Source organism: Triticum aestivum, chromosome 2A (genome assembly GCF_018294505.1).
Source record: "Triticum aestivum cultivar Chinese Spring chromosome 2A, IWGSC CS RefSeq v2.1, whole genome shotgun sequence".
Taxonomy (NCBI): domain Eukaryota; kingdom Viridiplantae; phylum Streptophyta; class Magnoliopsida; order Poales; family Poaceae; genus Triticum; species Triticum aestivum.
The window spans coordinates 772,019,543-772,040,214 of record NC_057797.1 but is presented as its reverse complement, the minus strand read 5'-3'; the positions used below and the strand labels follow the sequence as shown (position 1 = coordinate 772,040,214).

The 20,672-nt window shown below is 43.5% G+C and overlaps 1 long non-coding RNA gene across 1 annotated transcript; it reads right to left on the bottom strand.

Annotated features, from left to right (window-relative positions):
* Nucleotides 1-6,682: 6,682 nt before the first annotated feature.
* Nucleotides 6,683-10,589, bottom strand: LOC123186641 (uncharacterized). The gene is made up of 6 exons (XR_006493682.1): nucleotides 9,506-10,589; nucleotides 9,214-9,423; nucleotides 9,037-9,142; nucleotides 8,435-8,487; nucleotides 8,201-8,321; nucleotides 6,683-8,077 (listed from the first exon to the last, which is right to left on the bottom strand). It is a non-coding gene; the product is annotated as an uncharacterized lncRNA (long non-coding RNA).
* Nucleotides 10,590-20,672: the final 10,083 nt, after the last annotated feature.

Here is a 20,672-nt window from a genome sequence, read left to right as displayed (position 1 = left end):
GCGCTTTTGACGGCGCCGTCCGTTGCCGTCAGACGAAAAACACTGTCGACGGCTATACTATGCCGACGGCTGACGGCAGGCCGTCGGCATAGGCCCCTATGCCGACGGTCTGACAAACTACGCTGACGACATCTACGCCGACGGGGCTATGCCGACGGCAGCCATAGGCATAGATCTATGCCGACGGCCTAGGGGCCTATGCCGACGGCCCGTGGCCGTAGGCATAGCCCGGGAGTCCGGTAGTGATAGTTGAGTGAATTGTACTCCTTTTCCCTTAACTAAGTTTCCGGGTGTCTATCACTTAAGAATTTTGACGAGGCAATTCATGCAAAACAACTATGTATACTATATGCTCTTTCTCCATATTTTTCCCCACTGAGTTTTTTTCCAGAGTTTTAAAGCATGGGTATTGGGATAACTGCCCAAGGAGGGTGTTGGGAAACTTGAACCTCTGGTGGAGCCCATTAATAATGGAGTGCCCCATCGGCCCTTTATAGATCAAGTCCCTAAAGTTAATATTAAAACGGACACTTATCCTCCATTCCTAGTCTACCACCCCTATAAAAAGAAGAGAGGGTGGAGAACCAGACAATCACAACCATCCATCATCAACATCTAATGGTCCTTAATTCTTCGGTGTTTAACGCTGCAAGCCAGGCAGTAAGGCAACAAACCATCTATCGTTAATCCAGCCCTCCTCGCTGTTAAAAAAAAGAACCAAACCGTCCGCACGACCCGCACGACCCCCTCTCGCCCCCGACCTCTCGTCCCCTCCTCCTCCCGCGCCGTTCGCCACCCCGCACCAGGTCGCCGCCGGAGCCACCGGAGCCCGCGCCCTTCCCCGAGGTGCCGCAGGTCGCCGCCGGAGCCGCCCCGCCCCGCGCCCTTCGCCGAGCCGCCGCTGGTCTGGAGCCGCCGCAGGTCGCGCCGACGACGCCGATGAACCCGCCCAAAGCTGGATCCGCTACGGGTCGCGTCGGAGCCGCCAACACCCGCCGCAGGTCGCGCCGCCGCGGGTCGCCACCGCCCTTGGCCGCTGTCCCTTGTCCGCAGTTCGCCCCTGGAGCCGGAGCCTCCTTCGCCCCACGCCCTTCGCAGCAGGTCTCCCCCGTCGCACCTTGGCCCTTTTCTTTTTTAAATGAGCTGAATTGGAACACGGATATGTACTACTCTAACTTCTGTTTAGAAGAATTCCGATGCATCCAAATAGCATAATAGGTTAACAATATATGTTCTCTATTGAAACCATGGTCGTGCATATTCAGAAGCTATATTGATTTCTTGATTTTCTTAGAATCGTTTTGTTGAATAATTTTGTTTTGTGAATAATTTGAAAGGCGTATCGAGGATGGTTGGCATTCAATCAGTCTCATATTTGTTTCTTTGATCCTTTTCTTTTTTTATTGTTATAGACTATCGTTGCAATTTAACCTTAATTTGTATCCACCTCCGCTCCAGAGCCTATCATTGTATTTTAACTTGGATTTGTTGTTCGGTGAATCATCCTTATGGATTGAACTAAGCTTGCCCCTATCATATGTTTTTATCCAGAACTATGTCATAGTTTCCCTTTAATTGCATCAATTTTTAGTGTCTCAGATAACTCCACTATTAATCCAGGTCGGAAAACTATCAGGAAACATAAAAACCCAACTCATCTTTTCCTCGCAGATTCATAACCAACCAGGCACAGATTCTTTTTGGTCCTGCTTATAGACTTGCTACTGCAGCTGGCTCCCTAGACACCTTGCCAAATGCACCTCCGGAATAAGTATAGCTGCACACGTATAACCCTTCAGAAGCACATGATGTTTGTTGGTTTGTTCATTATTGTTCCTCCATTTTTTGGATAGACTTTGAGTGATGCTACAAGCTACATCATCAGATCGCTCATTCGCAGATAAAAAGAAAATACCATCATTGGTTCTAAATGTACATGATTTTTTTAAAATGCCTGCTCTGTAAGAAAAGTAAATTTCCCATGCCTATCATTGTATTTTTTTAATTTTTAAAATTGCCCATGCCTTTCATTTGATTGATGTTCTGAAGATGCTTACTCAGGTCCAGGTTCCCCGATGATGTGCAGAATTGAGCTTCTCAATATTGAACGAATATTGCATGACAAATCTGCATAACAACTCATAATATGCCTCTGTAGACAGCATGCAGAAAACCAACAGTCCAGGTTCTCCAATGATATACGGCATTTAGGCAATCTCACTAAGAATAATTTATATCTTCTTTTTTTGCCTCCCCCTAACAACGCATACTTTATTTCTACAGGTTCAGAACATTGGCACTCATCGGCATCTACAACATCTAAGGTCCTTTTCGTCACATATTCATATTTACTTGAGTTTGTGCTTACTTTGTTCGCAACATTTAAGAATTGAGCTTCTCAAAATTGCATGAATATTGCATGACAAATCTGCATAACAACTCATAATATGCCTCTGTAGCATCGTTTTTGTCATCCTACTGATGTAGGATGTTCCCCATTTTTTTAACATGCCACAGATGAGGAATCATCGTCCGCATGCGTTATGATCAGGGGATCGTTCCCCATTTAAAGATCCGACGAATACACCTACTCATGAGACTGCAAACCAGACACATTCTTCTTCATCACTCGATGTGCCACGAACTCCATTGAGCAACATAACCAACTCAGTTGTTAATCAAGATGGTGAAAAACCAAAAAGTGGTAAAAATTGGTATGCACGATTGTCCGATGAGAAGAGAGCGGAGTACAACCAGAAGCGGCGCATGGCCCGAGCACACAAGGTTGCATCTGTTGATGGATTAAAGGTAAGAAAAAGTGGCAGAAAAGAAGCCAAAGGGGTTGGGGACAAGTTGGAAGGATTGTTTATGCACACCCTGCTGATGGTGAGAGGTACTTCCTGAGAGTGCTTCTAAATCATATAAGATGTGCCACTTCATATGAGGATTTGAGAACCGTAAATGGATGGCTTTGCTCGACCTTCAGGGAAGCGTGTGAGCTCATGGGCCTAATAGAGACTGACAAATCTCTTGACGACTGCTTGACTGAGTCTGCTACTTTCCAGATGCCATATGCTCTAAGAAGGTTTTTTGCAACTATTCTTGTGTATTGCGAGGCGACCAACATCCGTGCATTGTGGGAGAAGCATTTGGAGTCAATGTCTGAGGATTATCGTCGTACCCAGTCCAACCAGGCTGAACTGGAACAGATGGTCCTTAGAGACATCCGGGATTTGGTTCATTCGATGGGCAAAGATATCTAGGAGATTGTGATTTGTTTCATTCAGCATGCACGGGTCTAACATAGAGGATGCCAGGAAATAATTGATGAGTTGTTGTCTGTCACCCTCATTCCTCACTTTATCTTTGGTACAATGCATGATATTTTCTGTCAACATGTTCAGGACTTCGCAATCCTTTAGCTCAAGCAGCTAAATTGTGCTCTGTTGTCAGTGTGACCATATAGGCACAACACATCATGATTCTTTGATTTTCATGATACATGATGGCTCATGTCGTGCATTTTTTCCCAGTATTTCACTAATGAGGTTGACATTTCTGGATGATTTTCTACCTGTACAAACTTACCTGTGTATCAACCATGAAGGTCAACTATTTTGATGTTTGTCTATGCATCATATGTTCTACGGTTGACCGCTATGCTCCCAGGATGCACTCAAAATACTCATATATTTTTTTCCCAGATTATTATCAATCCAAGGATCAAAGAAGAAAAAAAGGGACATAGCAAAATTGACTTTAGAGAGCTGGACCATGATCTACGAAAATGATCACAGTTAGGGCAGAAGAATGATGAAGCCCCGTGCTTTCCTAACCCAGTGGTCCCTTCTGACCTGGCTAAGGTAGAAAACATTAATCATGTTTTCATTGTTTGTATATATTTCTGTGATTGCTGAAGGTAAGGCAAAGAGTTGTTGTAGGCATGAAATTTGTGAAGTTTGTAATGACTAGAGATTTCAGCAACGGTCATGGTTACAAAATTTCATCTTGGTCACTTCATATGCTTAACTTTTTTTAAGATAATGGAAGATTGTTTTTCCGTCCTCTGCATCGTTCCAACTAAACATGTTTATTTTTGCCTGACCTTGGATCCTACTAATTTGTTATACAACCTTGTTTCTCTTGTGCTAACTCTTCATATCAAATTCCTTTTACATACTATGCAGTTATGATTTATCTGCACAGTAACCCAACCTGTCTTCCTTCCAGTTACAGCTGCTATCTCTGTTTGTCTTGTGCATATTTTGAAGTATAGTGCTTTGGTTGATTACAACTATGTACCATTCTTTCACTATTTCAGAGAAGATCATGTGGACATTTAGGGATAAGATGGAAGGGAGGTAGTTCCCTATCTGGAACTGTTTAACGTCTGCTATTTCATCAGACTAATAAACAAAGGTATGACTGGTATTTCTAAGAAACGGAGGTCCGTGTGGGACACAAGATAAATTTCTCCTGCTATTGTTGAGACCAATGAAGATGGGTCTCCTCCTAAGTACATAGATAATCGCCGTAAAAATTGCTCTCCAGCCTCTGCTCCTCCATCGAACTATTAACATGCCATGTTTATTTATTTTCCCATAATATGTCTCATCTACTTGCAGCCATGGAATATTCGCATATCTTCACTACAAAACGTGACCAAGATGGAAGAGGCCCTCCTACAAGCTTTGCTGCATGTATCTATTCCTTTTGATTTTTATGTTGCTTGTAAGACAACTGCCCAACTAGCATTTATAATTTCTTGTGGATTTACATGGTGTGCATGAAATTTCTCTTACATGCAAACTTGTATACTTGAAAATCAGGGTTCTATGCATTACTAACTAGAATCCGGGGATTTTGTTTTGTTTTGAACACAATCAAATCAATTAGTTTTCCAATGTTTACCCTTGTTTTTATCCGACACTATTTCTTCTGGCATTTAGACATGAAATGTTCGGGACTGGACTATAAAAGAGATGAAAAGAGGGGATACTTTGGAGAACGATTGTGCATGTTGCTTCTCAAGTTTAGCTTGTGAATTTTAGTGTTGAGATATTTTTGTGAAGAATAAACTAATGATTAACATGTCGAGAGCATCTTGACTGTGCACATAAAAAATGATAAGCTGGGTCAATGACTGGGAGAATTATGGTTTTATGTTATCCTGTGTCATATCTCATATTTGTGTACCAAAAATGAACATCCAATATTCCACATAATGGAAATTCTTCCTATTTGTGGCCGTAGTCGTAAAGATTTTTTTCTACTACACACCGACTACTTGAAATCTATCATTCGTTTATAGAAGTATAATTTTGTTGATTTTATATAACAATTGCCTCTTAACGGAGATGAACAAAGAAACATCTTCTAACGGTTGTACGTGCATTGCACGTGCACGTTTACTAGTTATATAAAGTGGAGAGTCTCCATTGTAAATAAAATTGATGACTCATTAATAAATACAACCCTCCACTCCTAGTTATATAAGCGGACCCTCTCCTTACCAATTGACTTTCCGTTCCTTCACGTGATCGGTTATTTCTTCTACGTCTACGCGACTACCGTACCACTTCCCTTGGACTGGACTGGCTGGCAAAGCTTGCGGGGCAGTTATTTCGCTTCTCTCTCTCCTTGTTGAGGATTCAAAATACTTGTAAGTAGGAGTGTCATCACCATGCCACATTGCCACCGGTTTGACTAATGAACGGTTGAATGGCCGGCTTGCATCACATGTTGCGTTTGATTTACAACTCCCGTTACACGTATGTAGGAAGTACCATATTCCATCGTCTCCCGACATTCGCATCCAGTAGGTAGAGTACAACCTGGTTAATTGGCTACTAGGATTTTGTTTCCTCGACCAAGATGGTGGGCATATTGAAAGAAATAGAGAAACAATTACATATGTTAGAAAACTTTACAAAAAAGAAGTTTGGGCGCCCTGAGGTGTCTAACATTTATTTAGATATAGATAATACTAGAGCTATCTATCCAGAAGCTCCTGACAAATTGGTTTTAAGCACCATTCATCATAAAACCAAATGGCTCTTGTTTTTAAAGTTGACTTTGAAAAGGCATATGATAATGTTAAGTGGCCTTTTGTTTTGCAATGCACAACATGATGGGTCTTCCAAGAAAATGGGTTGATTGGGTTATGTCTATCATTAGGAGGGGGGGGGGGGGGGGGGGGTGACACCATTAAAGTTAATAACGATGGTCTTTTTTCCCTACACACAAAGGTCCGAGACAGGGAGATTCTCTATCCCGTTTGAACTTTGATATGGTTGTTGATTCTTTCGCCATGATTATGGATAGGGCTAGATAAAATGGGTTGATTAAAGGTTTGCTAGAAGATAACACTCAAGAGTGTTAACATGCTACAATATGCAGATGACATCATCTTCTTGCAAGATGATTTTGACGGTGCTCATAATTCAAAATTTATTTTGTGTCTGTTTGAGAAAATGTCAGGGTTGAATTAATTATTACTAGTAAGCTTGCACGTGCAATGCACGTCTCGACTAATGTTTTTTAGAGATATACATCTACTCCCAATCAAATACACCTTGTATGCATGGATCATAAGTACTTGATGGCCGTGTGATAAAATGACAAGAACAAAAAACAACCAAGGTAATAGTCATCATATGATATAGTACCATATTTTCCAAGTTAGCATGGGAGGTCCAAAACCACGTTTCCAGGCTCTTACAACTACTGAGAGTTAGGTTTAAAGGCGTTGAATGCCATTTTGTTTACTCTATACAAATAGAAATCATTAATGGTGCTTTCAAAAACTCTGAGATCATAAACTACACAAATCCATAATTATATGTGTGAACCTCATCTATTTTGGGGGCAATGTTGCAAATTGCAATTTATACATTTTCTCCCCAAGAGAATTTACAAAGGTATGCGTAACAAGACAACATCAATGTTGGATTCAGCAATGTCAGATGCCAAGAATCACTCATACATTTCAAAGGCAATATTATTTCCAACCAAATGGAATGCACGCTGGCTGGCTTATTTTACCATGGAGATGAATTCATCCAGATTCTTGTAGACCATCCATTACTTTGTTTTGCCTGCAATTCTGGTATTTACAAGTACAACACCATCCAGCACGATGAACATGCACATAACAGAAGTAAAAGACAAGTTGAGAGTTGTACATTTCAATCTGAAAAATGATATTTTATCTATTTTTTAGAAGATTCCTTTGTAGTTTATTTTTCTTGTTTAGTAAAAGTAAGTAGGAAGACAAGATTATGGTGGATTTGTTTTTTTTTTCTCTGTGTCCTCGTGGACTGGAGTGATAAAATGGTTTCTTTCGTTTTAACCACAAAAATATTATTTCGCAAAAAAGAAAAACTAAAATGTTACTTGAGCACACTGTTTTATTTGGCCAAAAATGACAATAAGTAGCAGAGCATGAATAATGAACAAAGAGAATACAATGAAACGAGCTAGACCTGACGCAATCAATTGCAACAAGATCCACATGCTGATTCTGAACCAACTTATTTTTGTATTTTTATTTTTTTGAGAACTTATTTGGAGGCACCTAATTCATACAGAGAGCCAGAGCATATATGCAAATTAGTTATTACTTTTAGGGATAACATTTTGCCACAACCGATGAGTTGAGTTGTCTTACCATAACACCACAACAGCAACTTGGACTCCATTTGCACAAACCTCCATTGGAAGATAGTTGGGTTTCTGCTCTGTAACTTGCAGGCAGGGGAGAAAATTGCAAGGTAGTTGCAGCTTGTAAGTTTCTCTGAAGTACTCCCTCACTCTCTTGGTTTTGCCAGGCGATAATTCGGTGGGCGGCCTCAACTCTCACACCCCTGAGGGCCTTCTTAATCTGCAGCGGAATGTGAAAACAAAACCTACCATACCACCACAGCAGCAACTTGGTCGCGATACATTTGATTCCGAAAATGTGCATACCTTAAGATAGTCAAGTCATGAATGCCACAAATGAGATCTCTCTTGTCAAGAACCTCCCCAATGAAATTAGTCAGCGACACAGCTCAAACGAAAGCCGTCGATGACATGTCTGCAATCCAAAATTCGAAATACATTTATTGGCAAGTAAGAATATTTCCCCATCATTCATTCATCCTGGCATAGCATGTTGCAGGTAAGTGGAAACAGAATGCAAGGAATACATGTCACAGACCTATGTTGAGGGAACAATCCACTGCAGGTAGGTCTGATGCTCTGGCAGAACCCGTTCCATCCTTCGATACCCTGGCCTAACTTGATGGGTTCCTCAATGGTCCGCGAGAACAAAGACTGGCCTACCAGGATGAACGTGTGGCACACAGGTGACAACAAGTCCCCAACAAATAAGAAAAGCATGCAAAATGATCGATAACAATTAACCACACAAAGGGCGGAGCGCGGTTGTTACCCCATGCCATTGCGTTCGTTGAGCACAATATTGCGCAACACAATATCGAGCACCTGCGAAGGTCATGAAAAAATGTGGCTACATAAGGATAGGAAATGAGAAAAACATGATAAGATGGTTGCTGGATTAGCGTCAAGTGTTCAGACTTGGTTGCAAGTCCGCTGATTTACACCAAGCTATGGTCTCCACATTAATCAATTCATCCAACGTCCATCACTATGTATTGGTCTGTGTTGAGTTCACTGGAACACAGGTCCAGGAAAGTATAAGGTAATTTACTCATAAGAATTTGGCTCTACTAAGATACCTAGATTCTATTTGCTTTCTTCAGGGTCCAGAACTTGCAGTCATAGACTCAGTAGTTGTTGTAACTTCTAGTTGATACCTATGACTACTCTGTCTACTCTTGATCTTTGATAGAAGGACAGATTGTGGTGGTATCCAGGATTATGCTATTCTTGTAACATAGAACAACTTCGAAAATCTTAAAGGTAAATCAAATGGTTCACATTTTTAGAGTGAGTTTAGTATCATAATATCATATGATAAGTAGAATAACATCTTCAATGCAAAAATAACCAAGAAGAAGATTCCATTCTCACTAAATATATGAAGGTGATAAGCTCTCCATCTAGCTCCAGAAGGCGACTGACTGTCTCTGCCCAAGCCAGCCTCAGCCTCATTCACGGATCAAGTGCATAAAAGAACCTGTGTGAATTAATAAAGGTGATCTAAACTGCCTCCAGAACAACAAATAAGCAAGATAAGTTGACACGTACATATAATCGAAAGACGTCAAATGGTTCACTTGGTCTCTACTTGATGAAATCAGTAACCAGTAAAGTAAAAAAATCTGCATTTGTTCGGATGATGACCACTGCAGCGCCTGCACCGGCATGTCCATGGAGATCCCGGCCATGAGCATCTGCAGCTGTTGCAGGCTAACCAGAGTGGTGCGCTCGATGGTCCCCTTGAACTTGCATTCCCTCCTGCAAACATATATGTTATGGGGAAACTGATCATCTCATCTTGTCATGTCGTGCGGCACACTGACTGGCTAACTCAGTTTACCTTTGCTCAGATGGACCTGGCTTGTTGTCAGGTAAGGTGACCTCAAACTCCTTGGTACTGAACGGCAGCTCGCCGACAGTGTACAGGCTCTTGCGGCCTCCTTGGTAGTACCCACGGACATGGCCGCCATCGCGGGTGCGGGCGGGGGCTCAGGCGGCACTGGCGGGGGCGGGCCTAGCGGGCAAGCGGCCGGGTGCCAAGCAATTGAAACATCATTATAGCACGTTCAAATAGTAGTAGAACAATTTGGAATAGTTGTGCTTGAAAACTCACAACTGAAACTAAAGTTAACACGTAAAACCAAAAAGTGAAATAACAAATAGATGAAATCAATCAAACTGAGCACTATATATTTTACCGAGGGTGTATACTTTACTAAGCGTGTGAAATGACAAATAGATGAAATCAATCAAACCGAGCAGTATATAATTTACTGAGGGTGTATGCTTTTACTGAGTGTGTGAAATCAATCAAATTGTATAACATTCATGCCTACAAAGGTGACACATAGTTGCCCCAATTTCTTTCCTGCGGCAGTAATAAGAGGATAATTCATGGCCGATCTTATACTTTGCATAGAGACAATGTGTTTGAAATCACTACTCAACCTCTTGAAGATAACGGGGAAGCTTGTGAATTATATTAAGCTAACAATTGAAGATGCAACAAATGAGTAGCATTGTGCTTAATGGCACTGACAATTGAGAGGCCCTGTCCTCAATCTTGTATAGATGAATACAGACGAAGAAAAAAAGAGAGAGGAGACCGGAGGATTCAGTTTGCATGTCCAGCAGGCAGCAACATCTGGACCGGAGGCCACGGCGTCGGAGTCGGCAGTAAGCAACCCCAACCCCAACCCCAGGGCAGCGCCGGCAGTCCCAGGCCGAGGCGTCGGGGGCGTGCTGCTGCGGCCCGCCCCCCCTGCGGAGGTGCCGCTCGGCGGCACCGACGGGGGTGGGGGCGAGCGGCAGCGCCGGCGTAGCCGAGCGGGCAGGTGCGGGCGGCACCGGCGCGGGCAGAGCGGGCGAGCGGCGGCTACGCGAGGCGGGGGCGGGCCGAGCGGGCGAGCGGCGAGCGGCGGCTGCACGAGCGTGGGAGCGGTTCCCAGCGTAAGGCGTGGGGGTTTCTTTTTTTGCGTGGGGGTTTCTGTTCGTGGGGGTTGGATTAGCGAGCGATTAGGGGTAGTAGATTAATTAAGTAATGGCATGGTGGGTAATTAAAGCGTAAAACGCGTTTAATATGCTGGAGGGATGTAGACCATCAGATTACATGTTTCGATGGATAGGATGACCTGATTCGCAGCCCTCTCTTTCTAGTGCTAGTAGAGTAGTAGATAAAAGTGAGTTTTTTTCTATTTGGTAAGGTTTATTACTGCAGAAACATGCATTGCAAGCGGTTCTCGTACATGACCCACAGGCGGTTGTCAATTCTGCCTGTAGGCCAGTGTTACTAATACTCGTGGCCGAGCAGGCAGTTTTAGAAGACGACGGTGGAAATCCATCCCCTGCATGTCGTTCCTTGTTCAAAACCGTCTGCAATGAGCTTTACACGATTAAAAAAATAACTAGCCGGCCGGCTGGCCACGCGCATGCCTGCCCGACTGGTTGCCGCCATCCGTCCTTGATCGTCCATCACCAGCCACACGCCTGCCCGACTGGTTGCCGCCATCCATCGCTGTCTGCACGCCAGCCCAACCAGGTCATGACTACATCATAGTCTAGAAAGAAATATAAAACCCCATCAGCTCAAAAGAGTAACTAGGTGCACGTACAAAGCTACAAATGACATAAGTTTGACAGTTACATACTTACATGTACATATCAAACCAAAGAAAAGTTGAGATTCCATTTGACAAACATGAAGAAATTTTGCGTGATTCCAATTCCTAACATAAAATCTAAAGGACCATTTTCTTATTAACTTAAGGTTAATTAAATGTTTGATGAAACACAAAACCACCAGGCCAGCCTCAATTTATGAGACCTTCACGTTTTAACCAAAGAAAGGTAACCACTAACATCGACTCCAATTCGCAACTAGGCTAATTGGCATATAAAGAATCCAAACAATACAAATCAAAACTAAAGGCAAAACAGAACACAAATAAAAACTAAAGGCAAAACATGGCTAACTTTGAAGCATGTCACTGGTAGAAAAAGGGCATCTAGTCCCGGTTCGTAAGCGCCTTTAGGCCCGGTTCCTGAACCGGGACTAAAGTGTCGGTACTAATGCCCCGACCCTTTAGTCCCGATTCAATCCAGAACCGGGACTGATGGGCCTCCACGTGGGCAGTGCGCAGAGCCCAGTCAGGAGACCCTTTGGTCCCGGTTGGTGGCACCAACCGGGACCAATAGGCATCCACGCGTCGGCATTTCTGTGGCTAGGGTTTTTGTTTTTTTTGAAAGGGGGGGGGGGGGTTGGGGGTTTTGGGGGGTTAATTTAGGTGTTTCATATATTGTGTTAGCTAGCTATAATTAATAGAAAGAAGTGTCCTCTCTTATGTCCGTGCTTGGTCGACGCTACGTACTATACATACATATAGAGAGGACTAGACACGCTGGCTAGCTAGTAAGCAAACGAAGGAAACAGAAGATCGTCATGAACATATATGCATACAGAGAGAAGTGATATCGACCACCTCTCCTTCTCCGAGAGATTGGTCGAACAACAAGTTCTCGTATATCTATCTGACACTACCGGTTACATATATACAATAATTATCTCTTACAAATATAATCATACGGACTCAGGGTCCACATAGAATTCTCCGTCTTCAGGGATCACGTGGTCAAGAAAGAATGCCGCCAATTCCTCTTGAATTGCTCGCATGCGAGCTGGTGCTAGGAGTTCATCCCGCTTCCGAAACATCTAATTTGAAGAAGGGGGTCAATATATATATATATATTAGGCTAATTGGCATATAAAGAATCCAAACAATACAAATCAAAACTAAAGGCAAAATAGAACACAAATAAAAACTAAAGGCAAAACATGTCTAACTTTGAAGCATGTGTATAATGTGATCATCGATTATCTAGAGAGATTCAGTGGCAAGAATGCGTTGAATCACATTCTCATAGTTCTCTTTGATTTTCTAAACAAGCTAAAAACAATAGATAAGTTATGTTTGATCGAATCTCCTAAGAAAATCAATTTGGCTTTTTTGGTCTGTTTGTACTAAGCTTTTTTTACTTTCCCAGAACTGAGTTTTTCCTTTATTTGTTGTTCTTTTATACATCATTCAATATTTTATCTTAAATACTATTTCAAGTATATATCCAACAAATTTAGTAACAAACTCATGCTCATGCATATCAAGCTACATGTTTGTCATACAATTCTCGCCAAATCTTCTTCTGTACTACCCAAGATCGGTTTTGTCTTTTACCATTACAAATTTATTCTCATCAGTTGAATTAAAAAGATTTGCATTGTAAAACTATATATTATTCTATAATTAGTTAATCTATGAGGTGTCAATAATATTTTATCATTAAAACCCCGTGTCCGCTCTTGCTCATCACCCATACTCTATAGGAAGAATGACAACATTGTTCCCATTTTACCTACACACAGATGTCCGAGATAGGGGGACTCTCCATCCCTTTGATCTTTGATCTAGCTTTTGATTCTTTGGCCATGATTATGGATAGGGCTAGACCAAATGGGTTGGTCAAAGCTGTGCTAGAAGATAACATTTGGGTGGTAGGGGGGGGGGGGGTAACATGGTGCAATATGTAGATGAAACCATCCATTTGCAAGATGATTTTGGAAACAGTCGTAGTTTAAATTTATTTTGTGTATGTTTGAGCAAATGTCAGTGATGACCCACAAATAAGAGTGTCGAACCCAACGAGGAGCAGAAGGAAATGACAAGTAGTTTTCAGTAAGGTAATGTCTGCAAGTGCTGAAATTGTAAGTAGCGAGTAGTTTGATAGCAAGATAATTTGTAACGAACAAGTAACGATAATAGTAACAAGTATGCAGCAAGGTAGCCCAATCCTTTTGAGGCAAAGGACATGCCAAAATGGTTTCTTATGATAAGCAAAGTGTTCTTGAGGGTACACGGAAATTTCATCTAGTCACTTTCATCATGTTGGTTTGATTTGTGTTCACTACTTTGATAATTTGAAGTGTCATGTAGTCGACGTTCACATGACACCACTAAGGGAATCACAACATACATACTATCAAAATATCGAACACATATCAAATTCACATGATTACTTGCAACATGATTTCTCCCGTGACCTCAAGAACAAAAGTAACTACTCATAAACGATAAACATGCTCATGACCAGAGGGGTATTAAATAGCATATTGGATCTGAACATATAATCTTCCACCAAATAAACTATATAGTAATCAACTACATCTAGTCACCCACAAGCACCAATCTATAGTTCCGGTAACAAGATTGAACACAAGAGATGAACTAGGGTTTGAGAGGAGATGGTGCTGTTGAAGATGTTGATGGAGATGGCCCTCCCCAAGATGGGATAGTTGTTGGTGATGATGATGACGATGATTTCCCCCTCTGGGAGGGAAGTTCCCCCGGAGGAATCGCTCCGCCGGAGGGCAAAAGTGCTCCTGCCCAAGTTCCGCCTCGAGGCAGCGGCGCTCCATCCCATAAGCCTTCTCCTTATTTTTTTTCCAGGTCAAAATGACTTATGTACCAGAAGATGGGCACCGGAGGTGGGCCGAGGAGGCCACAACCCACCAGGGCGTGCCTGGGGGCCCTGGCGCGCCCAGGTGGGTTGTGCCCACCTAGTGGCCCCCTCTGGTAGTTATTGGCTCCAATATTTCTTATATATTCCATAAAAAATCCCCGCCAAGTTTTAGCTTATTTGAAGTTGTGCAGAATAGATGGCCTGACATAGCTTTTCCAGGTCCAGATTTCCAGCTGCTAGAATTCTCCCTCTTTGTGTGTACCTTGTAAATTATGAGAGAAAAGGCATTAGAATTACTCCAAAAAGCATTATTATGGATAAAAACATTATAAATAACAATAATAAAACATGATGCAAAATGGACGTACCAGTCAGCGTTGAAAGTTAATTTTCATAAGGGTGAGTTGTGTCTATTCAGGAAGGTTGTTGAAGCGAACTCTTTTGCTGAGATCATTAAATGTCAGGTTGGCTATTTTCCTGTGTAATATGTAGGGCTCCCATTGGATGAAACAAGAATTAGGAATAAACACCGGAAAAATGTTGCAAATAAACTTGAGAATAAGTGTAGTTGCTGGCAAGGTATGTTGCTGGCTTGTGTTGGTAGGAACTTGATTCAATCCTCTTTGTCAGGGATCCCAAATTTCATGATGTCATTTATGGATTAAGTGTGGGAGTCAATAGAAGCTTAGATTTTTTAGAGTTAGACTTCTATGACTAGAAGAAGATTAGAAAAATAAATATTACCTGGTCAAATGGTCCGTGTTTTGTAGACCAAAAGATCTTGGGGGCACCGGAATCGAAAATTGGCTTTGATGAACCAGGCGCTTATGTGTAGATGGCAGCGGAAAATCTTCAAAACTCATGGGGTATATCAAACTATACTGAAACGTAAATATGTGAAAAATAAATGCATTACTGGGATTAAACCCAAATAGGGGGGGGGGTCCAATTTGGAGTGGATTGCTTAAGCATAAATAACAACTTCTCTTCATACAAGTTTGTGGTGGGCAATGACAGAAATGTGAGATTTTGGGAATACAACTGAATTGGGGGTAAACCTCTAAAACTAAACTATCCTAGACTATATAATATTTGTTCTGACAAGAACCTCTAAAACTAAACCTCACTGCTCTCTCGCTTCCCACTTGGGCAATCCAGAAGCTCAGTAAGATCACTCGTAACTTCATCTGGTGTGGGAAAGACTCAGAAAACACGTCTGGCGGACACTCTCTGGTCAACTAGAAGACTGTCTGCCGGCCTAAGCCCATGGGGGGCCTGGGAATCATAGACCTCGAGAGATTTGGTTGGGCGCTCCGACTTCGCTGCCTTGGCTTATGTGGACTGATCCTGACCGCCAATGGGTGGGCTCTGCGGTGCCCTGCAATGAGACGGATATGGCGCTCTTCAGGGATTCTACCACCATCTCCTTGGGCAATGGGAGAAAATCCTTATTCTGGCACGACGACTGGACATGACGGGGCCCTCTGTCCCGGGCCTTCCCGGAGCTATACAAAATTGCCACCAGGAAGCGGAGAACTGTGATGAAGGAGCTCCAGGAGGAGAACTGGATCAGATCGGTAGCCCGTCTTTCATCGCCTACCCACATGCAAGAGTTCATTGCCCTCGCATCAGCCATCTCTTAGGTTGCGTTGAACCGGACCAGGAGGACTCCACTTGGCGGTGGACCCCCAATGGTGTATACTCTGCTGCTTCGGCCTACGCGGCCCAGTTCTCTGGATCCTATCCTAGGTTCTGCCCAGCCAAGATTTGGGAGGCACATGCTGAGCCAAAATGCAAGTTCTTCGCCTGGCTTGTGCTCCACGGGAAAATCCTCACGGCTGACATGCTAGCCGTTCGTGGCTGGCCGCACGACCCTTGTTGTCCCCTTTGCCTTGGGGCACCGGAGACGGCCACTCATCTCTGCAAGGACTGCCCGTTTTCCACCGCAGTTTGGTCTCACGTCCAGGTGTGGACGGGAGAGGACTCTGGGGCCACGCCCATGTTGCCCCCTTCGATGGGGATTTCAGACTGGTGGGATTCGCTCACCACCAATTTGCCCAAGGACGACATAAGAAGGCGGAGCGGCCGCTTCATTTACACCATCTGAAACATCTGGAAGAAGGGAAACCGACACATCTTCAATGGAACTCGCCTCACGCACCTAGAGGTAGCAGCTATTGCCTTCGACGACATCAAGCAAAGGACTTTGGCCTTTGGCTGGGCACAGGTGGCAGCCAGTATTGGTTGATTAGTGTCATCATATGGGCTTTTCTAAGGGTTTTTGTCCGGTTTCTCTCAAAAAAAACCCGGAACACTCTTGTACATAAACTTTATTCTTCTTCTTGTATGAAAAGGCAGTGCTCCTGCCGGTTCCTCTAACGAAAAAAGAACCTCTATGTTACTGAGCTTTTTAATAAGGGGCATGATAACTTGCAGTTTATAAGAGCCCTTTGTTAGTTAGGTAGTGCCCATTTCAAAACCCTGTGATGGTGTTATGGATTTCCCAGCCTCGGTGATGTTTTAGTCCCGATTGGAGCAGTGAACAGCCCCTGATGCCAGTTGTGGACTAATACTGTCCTGAGACTCCGACGCGTGGAAGTCTAGGTTACATCATGTTCATGCTTCGTTCGGGTATTTTTCTTTCCACTCGGGCTAGTTTTAATCTCTTTTTATGCCAGTTTTAATCTCTTTTTAGAGTTCTACTCGGGCTAATCGTATCGGCAACTGGACCATGATCCATGCCTTGGTTAACGCTGGCTCGTTCAAGCTATCACGTGGCGGTCAATCGGTCGATCAGGTTGCTCGCATTGCCTTCTTTTTATTTTACTGAGCGAAGCCCGCACGACACGCAAGAGAGACATCATTATCGTGCATGCCACCGGCACGAGAGAACAAAAAATCCGACAATAGCACCGCTGAAGCCATGGGCCATGGTAGCGTGCAACATAGAAAGGGTGACCATGGGCTAGTGCAGACGAATTGGGCAACACTAATCACAGTTAATTAATACGTATTAATTGCCTAAATTACTGTGATACACTAAAAGGGGATGTAGCTCAATTGGTAGAGTGCTAATCAATGCTGAAATAGAGGCACGGGGTTCGATTCCTCGCGTCTCCAACTTTTTTTTTCTATCGCTGTTTTTTTCCTCCGAAATTAAATAACCCAGCAATGAAAACAAAAAACATTATCGCGACGGCGCGTGGACGCAATGTGGCGCTAGTAATATCTCGGACGTGGCCGACTGCATTTTTCTTTGGGTTTTTATCATTTTTGCCACTAGTTATGTCCCACTACTCAGTTTTGCCATTAGAAGTTACAACTATTCAAAAATGCCATCGACCCGTGAGATGTTTGCTAAAAAATGCCATCGACCCGTGAGATGTTTGCTAAAAAATGCCATTAGACATCGTTATTTTCACATCAAACTCATTGACCATGTTATATGACAAAAATAAGCCTAGACCCACATGTCAGTTCTCTCTATCTCACAATGATAAGTGTGTCCCCACTTGTCAGGAGTAACCAAGCGAATAATTTTATAGAAAAATAAGAACGTTGTTGGGATCAAGTGGGCCCCACACTTTATTGTAGTAAGATAGAAGGAGAGCTGGCATGCTGGTTCATAGGTATTTATGTCATTATAACATGGCAAAAGAGATTTGAGATCACAATAATGGTGCCCAGTGGCATTTTTGAACACGTGTCTAACAAAGCGATGACATTTTTGAGCAGTTGAAATTCCTAGTGGCAAAACTGAGTAGTGGGACACAACCGATGGCATAAATGATAAAACCCTTTTTCTTTTGAAGAAAATGAAGCTTTTATATATGGGAAAGGCTTATCTTCAACCGGCCGATCGCACAGTCCGTCCGTCGGCTCTGTGTCCATCAGATCGTCAGCTGATCAGACAGACGAGAGCAACCCCACCCCCACCTCTGTGTACACACCGTTTCTGCAACTGAGCAGTTATTTCGGAAGGGAAAATTTACAACTTCCTGGCCCTTTTTTGCAGCGGCAGTGACTCTCGCGGCTGGAGGGCAATGGAGCCATGGAGGCGAGGAATCTCACCAGATCCGACGAGGATGGGGCGCGGGCAGGAGGTGGGGACGTCCAGGAGCCATGAGGGATGGCTACTCGTGCAACTAGGAGGGCGACGACGGTGAGGATTCCAGCCGGATCTCGCCGGATTCGACGAGGAATACCCGCGGGGGCAGGAGGTGGAGACGTCCGGGAGCTGTGGGGGCTCGTCTCGGCGAGGTCCGGCGGGGTTGACAGCAAGCGTCATAGCAAGGACCTGCGAGGGCAGCGGCTCACAGTGCTCCTGTGATGCACGGTGCTCCTTCAGCGGAGCATGTTTTCTGAAGAAAGCTCTTGTTGCGATAGTAAGTTGTGTTTCTAAAACAATGCTTTTGTTGCAAAGAGATACCATATGCAAAGATACTTTTGACAACGTCATCAATGTTTCTGAAACAAAGATCTTTTTTGCAATAGTCACTAATTCTGAAACAAAGCTCTTTGTTGGAATAGTCACCGTTGTTTCTAAAACAACACTCTTGTTGCAAAGTGGGATAGTATTTTTTTTGCAAAGTAGGATGGTATGTTAAGCAACTTATATCGAACGGCTTGCGAGGCGGTGGATCTTTTAAAAAGATCTTGGTTGCTCCCCTCGGCAACAACCCGTCCCATGTGGAAGTGATGCATGGTCTCCAGACCAATGAAAAGTGCATTTTACCTTCAAGTTGTAGTGTTAACCGTCCCTCCGTTTAGTTTCACTCTTCACCAGCGTCGACTTCAGCTTCAAAGCAGCATTATCCCCCACTATATGGAGCATGTCACTCCTGATAGCATACTACGAGAGGAAGTTCCAACTTTGTTCATGTTATGTACTTAGCGCCCGCTCATGTTACCAAGCACTCTTCCTAGGCGCGACTGAGGATCCCCACTGGCGCATCACCTGCGTTCTTGGGCTCTCCTAAGTATCAAATTCTTCATCTGGCTCGCACTCCTTGGGAGGTGCTGGACTGCCGACCGCCTAGCGCGCCACGGGATGCCGCATGAGCCCACCTGCCTCCTTTGTGAATAGGAGCTGAAAACCATGCAACACCTGCTCGCGAGCTGCTCCTTCTCCCGTCGGGTGTGGCACGAGGTGCTCTCATGGTGCCACTCTACTGCCAGGCTCCCCGACCACGACGACGACTTCTTCTCATGGCTTTCCTCCATCATCCATGGCGGACCAAACAGCCACCGACGGGGCATGGCCTCTCTTGCGATTCTCTCGGCCTGGTGGCTCCGCAACGGGTTGCCTATTCGATGGTGACTAACCCTTCATCACGCGCGCCGTGCAAACTATTCAGGAGGAGGCTCACTTATGGGCACGCTCTGGTGCCAAAGGGCTCGAGATCATCATCCCAGAGACGTAGCCCCAGATCAGTGGCGGAGCATGAGCAAATCTCAAGAGGGGGCCGATTTCATATAAGAACACATCATATGCATAAAAAACTACTAAGTTGTAGAACATATGCAACGAAAATTAGAGGACCATATATATATATTGTACTTGTACACACAAATACAACAGGTTCACAAGCAGGTTCACACATACCTGAGCATTGTTGATAGGTAAATTTTGGTGCTCCAAAAGAACAGACCACACCAAACAGTAGTGACACCAAATAACCAAAAGACAATAAACAGAACCAACTAGCACTACTGCCAACCAACTAGCACTACTGCCAACTAAAGATACGATCTTCTATTCTTCCTACTTTTGAAATCAGCAATTATATCTTCACAAGGAATTTTTGATGCAATTTCTCGTTCAATTTGTAGCAACAAACTATCTGCAAGAAAATCATCTTCCATTCGATTACGTAGCCTTGACTTGATAATCTTCAAGCTCAAGAAAGCACGCTCAGCAGTTGCAGTGGAAACCGGGAGAGTAACAAGCAATCGAAGCAACCTATCAAGCAACTTGTAAATTCTATCTCGTCCTGTCTCAACAAGGCATCGGCATAAAGAAGTTATGGTGATGGGCTTCTTCAAGTCTCCACTGTTTTTAGCATCTGCAGCAAAATGGTTGAGCTGAATCTCCAACCCATATCTCTCTTGTTGTGTAAAATCAGCCGGATAATATTTCTCCACCATTGAACATATTTCCTTAGCGTTGAATGATGTAAATCCATTTCTTGGAATCAATGTAACACTAATGGATAAGAGATCCATCACTTTCTCATTGAACCTAAGATTCAATTCATTTAGTTGGTTGTCAATTGTTGCTCGAAATATCTCCACTCGTAGATACCTTTCTCTAGTAAAGTGATCAGGTTGACGACGAGCACGCCCACCACGCAGAATGTATAGTTCTTCCATGTCTGGAATATCTATATCATGCTCCACACAGAACTCAACAACATTTCCAATGGACAACTCCCATCCTTCATCTGATCTCATCTCTTCTAGAAGTACTTTTGTGGAATGCACTAGACGAACTGCAT